This window comes from Ailuropoda melanoleuca, chromosome 6 (genome assembly GCF_002007445.2).
Source record: "Ailuropoda melanoleuca isolate Jingjing chromosome 6, ASM200744v2, whole genome shotgun sequence".
Lineage (NCBI taxonomy): Eukaryota > Metazoa > Chordata > Mammalia > Carnivora > Ursidae > Ailuropoda > Ailuropoda melanoleuca.
The window spans coordinates 63,632,434-63,639,240 of NC_048223.1; the positions used below are offsets into that span (position 1 = coordinate 63,632,434).

At 38.0% G+C, this 6,807-nt stretch overlaps 1 pseudogene; it reads right to left on the bottom strand.

Annotated features, from left to right (window-relative positions):
* Nucleotides 1-1,404: 1,404 nt before the first annotated feature.
* On the bottom strand, nt 1,405-1,692 carry LOC100480210 (annotated as a pseudogene).
* Nucleotides 1,693-6,807: the final 5,115 nt, after the last annotated feature.

Here is a 6,807-nt window from a genome sequence, read left to right on the forward strand (position 1 = left end):
TTGATCACTTGATTAAGGTCATTAAAGTTTGCTAGGCTTCCAGCTGCAAATTTTCTCTTTTGTCCTTTATAATCAATAGATATTTTGTGTGGAGATTCTTGTATAATACTGAAGTACCTCATTTAAATATCTCATGAAACTTTATTAATTTTTAAATTTATGTTGATTTTGACCCATGGTTTCCAATTTTATTTAAAGGATTATAATGCTTTAATACATTATTTACTATGATGCTCAAATCATCCTAGATTTTACCAGTGGTATCACCTCAAGACAGTTCTTTGCCCTTTTGACATGTCACCATCATTCTTTAAGCCATTCCTTATTTTCTGGGACAGGAAGAAAGAATATTCCAGGATCATCCTCTGGTTTTCCTGCTCCTATCCTGGACCCAACTATTTCTACAAGAAATTTCATTTTATGATTCTACTTAGTGGATATTTAGAGAATAGACTACTAGGTGTGCTCATTGCTTTTGAAGGTCTTGTTGCTCCCATATCCTCTTAGTAGACATAGCTAGAGAATATATGTATGTGTATGCATATATTTATATGTATATATATGTGTATATATGCATGTATAGCATACATATATAATATTCACACATAACAGTACACATTTACATCCAGATTTACTTCTCTATCAATCTATGAGTTAAAAACTATGAATCCTCAGTAAGTCTAATTTTATTTCAAATCTGCAGGGTTCCTTCTAGTTTTCCTTCTTTCCACACTTTTACTCCCTTTCTCCCAACAGTTAGGAAACTGATTCCCATTATCCTTAACAGATTTAACTAATTGATTGATCCATCTTATGCAATCAATATCCCATCACTGCTGCTGGTCCCTTCCCAACTTTTACACTGTCATCATTTTACGGTGATCTGACACCATGCAATGGGCCTGTGACCAGCCTTATGATCTTAGCAATCCCTCCATCTTACTCCTCCCTAAGCGACCACTGATGCTCTATGTATCTCTATAAATGAACTTGAATTTTCTAGAATTTTATGTGACTGGAATCATACAGTTTATGTAACTGGAATCATACATACTCTTTCATTCAGCATAAATAATTTAAGATTCATTCATGTTGTTATGTCACTAGTTCCTTCCCTGTTATTGCTGTGTATGACTCCACCACAATTTGTCTATCTATTCATCTGCTGATGGACATTTGAGTTGTTTCCACCTTTTGGCTCTTAAAAATAAAGCTGCTGTAAAAATTCATGTACAAGTCTTTTTGTGGACATGTATCTCCCTTTCTCTTGGATAAATACCTAGGAATTAAATGGCTGGATAAAATTATAGGTATATGTTTAACTTTTTTTTTTTTGGTCATACATCTGCCTTTATTATGAGCAGCAGCAGGTGGGACACTTCTAGCAATAGTAAAAAAATAAATTTACAAAAGCAGGGATTCAGGGAAGCCACCTGGTTGGAACACTTGGGAACTCATGTAGATGCCAACCCGGAGCAACAGGAAGAGGATTCCAAAGCCCATGAAGAGCAAGACTACCAAGGAGATAAGGAGCTCTTTGTAGATATCTCAAGTGCACTTGGTGGAGGTAACCTCATAAACAAAGAACCAGGTGGTGAAAAACATGCCAATGGCCAACAGCACCAATGTCAGATGGAGGAAGACAGCCAGGTTCACTGGGCTGGTATATCTACTTGTGGCCTCAGGTTCCATTTTGCCAGGCACAGGGTAATCCACCACTCTGCCACCAGAATAACACATTGGCAGGAGCGTAATGCTATATAGTTCCTCTCCATCATGTCTGGGGGCATATAAAGCCTGGTTTTCCCACTCTTTTTTTTTTTAAGATTTTATTTATTTATTTGACAGAGAGAGAGAGACAGCCAGCAAGAGAGGGAACACAAGCAGGGAGTGGGAGAGGAAGAAGCAGGCTCACAGCAGAAGAGCCTGATGTGGGGCTCAATCCCAGGACCCTGGGATTACGCCCTGAGCCGAAGGCAGACACCTAACCACTGAGCCAGCCAGACGCCCCTGGTTTTCCCACTCTTTTTTTTTTTTTAAAGATTTTATTTATTTATTCTACAGAGATAGGGACAGCCAGCGAGGAGAGGGAACACAAGCAGGGGGAGTGGGAGAGGAAGAAGCAGGCTCACAGCAGAAGAGCCTGATGTGGGGCTTGATCCCAGAATGCCAGGATCATGCCCTGAGCAGAGTATCCACACTATTTTACTTATTTTGGCTACTAATTAGTCTTGTATCTTGTATAACAAATTCCTCACCTTAGCCTAATTCTTCAGAAGTGTCTTAGTTATTTTTGTGCAGAATCTAAAGTCTTACCTAGTACACTCTTTTATCTCCCAGGAATAAATGGAAGAACTTCAGAATTAGTCATGTCAAAAAGAGGATACATGAAATATAGAAAAGGAAGCTGCTTATTTATGCCTTATACATGCATCTCTAATGTCAGAAATGGTGGCATCCTGAGGCACAGACGTGATGTATATGTTCATGTCTGCTGTGTTGAGAGAAGGTCATTTAATCACCAGGACAGAATATGTGAGGAAAAGAAATATTTTAGGTGAATGGACAAACACCTGGGAAGTCTGAAAATGGAGACCTCTGTGAGTTAGTAGGCTATTGCAAGAGTCAGGTGAACAGAGAGGCTTAATTAAATCATGTCAGTGAGAATGCAGAAAGTGACCAGATTTGAAATAGAATTAAAAACAGATAAGCATGTATTCCATGACATGGTGCTGAAGGAGATGTTTATAAGACTAAGAAACATTTCTCCCCCTCTCTCAAATCACAGCATGTGTCAGCCTCTTACTTTGTTTACACATGTAACAACACTATAGAAAGTAGAAGAAGATCATCTAAAATTTCACTACTGGAGGGAGTTAAGATGGTGGAGGAGTAGGGGACCTTAGTTTCTTCTGGTCCCTGGAATTCAGCTAGATAGTTATCAATCAAATAATTCTGAGCACCTGCAAAATCAACTGGAGATCTAAGAAAATAATTGCTACAATTCTACGAAAAGAAAAGCGACCACTTTTTGCAAGGCAGGAGGCGTGGAGATGTGAATCTGAGGTGACGTATCAGAAGATAAACCACAGGACCCCAGAAGATAAACCTGGGGCCATAAAAAGAACAGGGATGCCTGAGGGCAGCAGAGTTTCCAAGCATCAGAGCAGGGAAGCTGGCTGCAAACAGTGAGTCCAGGATCCAGCTTTCTGCTCAGTGTTACCATAAAATGTGAACCGCTGACAGATTGGACAACTGCTCTCTAAGCTGGGGCACAGCAAAAGGCAGAACTGTGGCAAGACCCATCTTCCTCCCCTGGGAGGAGTGGCATGGGTGTGTGATGCAGGAGTCCATAAAGTTTGGAGATTCAAAATGAGATCATGAACCTGAGATAAAAATACTCAGTCACAGGCTGGGTGAACAGAGTTCAGACAGAAACCAGGGAGACAAGAGTGCTCACTGAAGGTGAGGGGAGCATGAACTTTCAGCTCTGGGACTAGAGATCAGGGTGCCACCATTTTCATCCCCTACATTGGTGCAGAAAGCCTTCAGGCAGCAAATAAGCCTCACAGAACAATCCAGAACCATTTATGCTTAGCTCAGCCCCCTGGCAAGGGTAGTTCAATTCTGCTGGGTAAAGCCACCTGAGAATCAGCACAGCAGGGCCCTCCCCCAGAAGACCAGCAGGAACATCTGCCTAATACCAAGTTTACTGATCATACAGGGCTGCAAAACTCCAACTGTTGGGGACAGCAGTACTTAGCATTTGTGGTTTTTTCCCTAATTACCCCTTAGTCTTTCAGTTTTAAATTTTCCCCCCTTTTTAGCTATTTTCTTATTTTATCAATTCTTTTTTAGGTCTTTCTTAATTTTCATTTTTATATTAATGTTTTATATATATTTTTTATTTTTGGCTTCCTTTCATTGTATTCAATTTTATTTTTGTATATATATATATATATATCATTCAAATATATATATAATATATATATTTCATTCTTTCCTATTTTGAGATCTAGTTTCTTCTAACAAACAGACCCAAATACACCCAACATCTATTTTATTGTTCTGTTCTGTTCAACTTCTTATTTGATTTAATTCTTTTTGTTTTTGTTTTTGTTCTCTTCTGATTTCCTTACTCTATATTTTTCTTGTGTCCTTACTGCTATTTTTGTATTTTTTCTCTCTCATTTATTCTTTTCTGGACATAATGACAAGATGGAAGAACTCACTACAAAAGAGAAAAAAGAGTCAGACTCACTGCCCGGGATTTAACCAATATGGATATAAGTAAGATGTTAGAACTAGAATTCAAAACAATGATTATAAAGATACTAGCTGGGCTTGAAAAAGTCATACAAGACACTACTGGAGAAATAAAAGAACAAAAATCTAATCAGGTTGAAATAAAAAAAGGTTAATACTGAGCTGTAATAAAAAAAAATGGAGGCTCTTGGGGCACCTGGGTGGTTAAGTCGTTAAGCGTCTGCCTTCGGCTCAGGGCATGATACCGGAATTCTGGGATCGAGCCCCACATCAGGCTCCTCTTCCTCCTCTCCTTCTTCCTCTCCTACTCCCCCTGCTTGTGTTCCCTCTCTCACTGGCTGTCTCTCTGTCAAATAAATAAATAAATAAAATCTTTTAAAAAAATGGAGGCTCTTACTGCTAGTATAAATGAGGTAGAAGAAAGAGTCAGTAATATAAAAGACAATGATGGAGAATAAGGAAGCTGAGAAGAAGAGAGATAACTACTGGATCACGAGCGGAGGATTAGAGGTCAGCAATACCATAAAGTGAAACAATATCAGAATAATAGGGGTTCCAGAGGAAGGGAGGTGCAGAAGGTTTATTTGAACGAATTATAGCGAGAACTTCCCTAAACTGGGGAAGGAAATAGGCATTCAGGTCTTAGGGGGTACAGAGAACCCCCCTCAACATCAATAAAATCAGGCCAAAACCTTGACATATAATAGTCAAACTTGCAAATTTCAAAGATAAAGAGAAAATCCTGAAAGCAGCTTGGGACAAATGTCCTTAACCTACAAGGGTAGAAACATAAGGCTGCCATCAGACCTATCCACAGAGACCTGGCAGGCCAGAAATGGCTAGCATGTTATATTCATGGTACTAAATGAGAAAAACATGCAGCCAAGAATACTTTATCCATCAAGGCTGTCATTCAGAGGGAGGAGAGATAAAGAGCTTTCAGGAAAAACAGAAACTAAAAGAATCTGTGATCACTACACCAGCCCTGCAAGAAATGTTAAAGGAGACCCTTTAAGCGAATAATGAGCCCAAAAGTAACAAAGACCAGAAAGGAACAGAGACAATATACAGAAACAATGACTTTACAGGTAATACAATGGCACTAAATTCATATCTTTCAGTAATTACTCTGAGTGTAAATGTACTAAATGCTCCAATCAAAAGACACAGGGTATCAAAATGGATAAAAAAAAAAGCAAGACCCATTGATATTATGTCTACAAGAGACTCATTTTAGACCCAAAGACACCTCCAGATTGAAAGTGAGGGTGTGGAGAACCATTTATGATGCTAATGAAAATCAAAAGAAAGCTGAGTAGCCATCCTTATATCAGAGAAATTAGATTTTAAGCCAAAGACTGTAATAAGAGAAGGACACTATATCATAATAAAAGAGTCTATCCAACAAGAAGATCTAACAGTTGTAAATATTTATGCCCCTAACACAGGAGCAGTCAATTACATACACCCATTAAAAATAAAATTAAAGAAACACAGTGATAATAATACAATAAGAGTAGGGAACATTAACACCCCACTCAGAGCAATAGACAGATCATCTAAGCAGAAGATGAACAAGGACACGAGGCCTTTGAATGACTGGACCAGATGGACTTCACAGATATATTAAGAGCAGTTCATCCTAAAGCAGCAGAATACATATTCTTCTTGAGTACATATGGAACATTCTCCAGAAGAGATCACGTACTGGGTCACAAATCAGGTCTCAACCAGTGCCAAAATATTGGGATTATTCCCTGCATATTTGCAGACCATCAACTTGAACTCAATCACAAAAGAAAATTTGGAAAGGACACAAATACATGGAAGTTAAAGAGCATCCTGCTAAGAGTGAATGGGTCAACCAGGAAATTGAAGAAGAATTTTAAAAATTCATGGAAACAAATGAAGATGGAAACACAACAGTTCAAAATCTTTGGGATATAGCAAAGGCAGTAAGAGGGAAGTATATAGCAATACAAGCCTTTCTCAAGAAACAAGAAAAGTCTCAAAATACACAACCTAAACTTACACCTAAAGGAACTAGAGAAAGAATAGCAATAAAGCCTAAATCCAGCAGGTGAAGAGAAATAATAAAGATTAGAGCAGAAATTAATGAAATAGAAACCAAAAGAACAGAACAGATCAACAAAACTAGGAGGTGGTTCTTTGAAAGAATTAATAAGTTCAATAAACCCCTAGCCAGACTTATCAAAAAGAAAAGTGAAAGCACTCAAATTAATAAAATCATGAATGAAAGAGGCGATCACAACCAGCACTGAGGAAATACAAAGAATTATAAGAACATATTATAGCAACTATATACCAACAAATTAGGCAATCTGAAAGAAATAGATGCATTTCTAGAAACATATGAACTACCAAAACTGAAACAGGAAGAAATAGAAAACCTGAACAGACCCATAACCAGCAAAGAAATTGAAACAGTAATCAAAAATCTACCAAAAAACAAGAGTCCAGGACCAGATGGCCTCCCAACTGAATCCTACCAAATTTTATTTCTTTGTATTTTAATTTTTT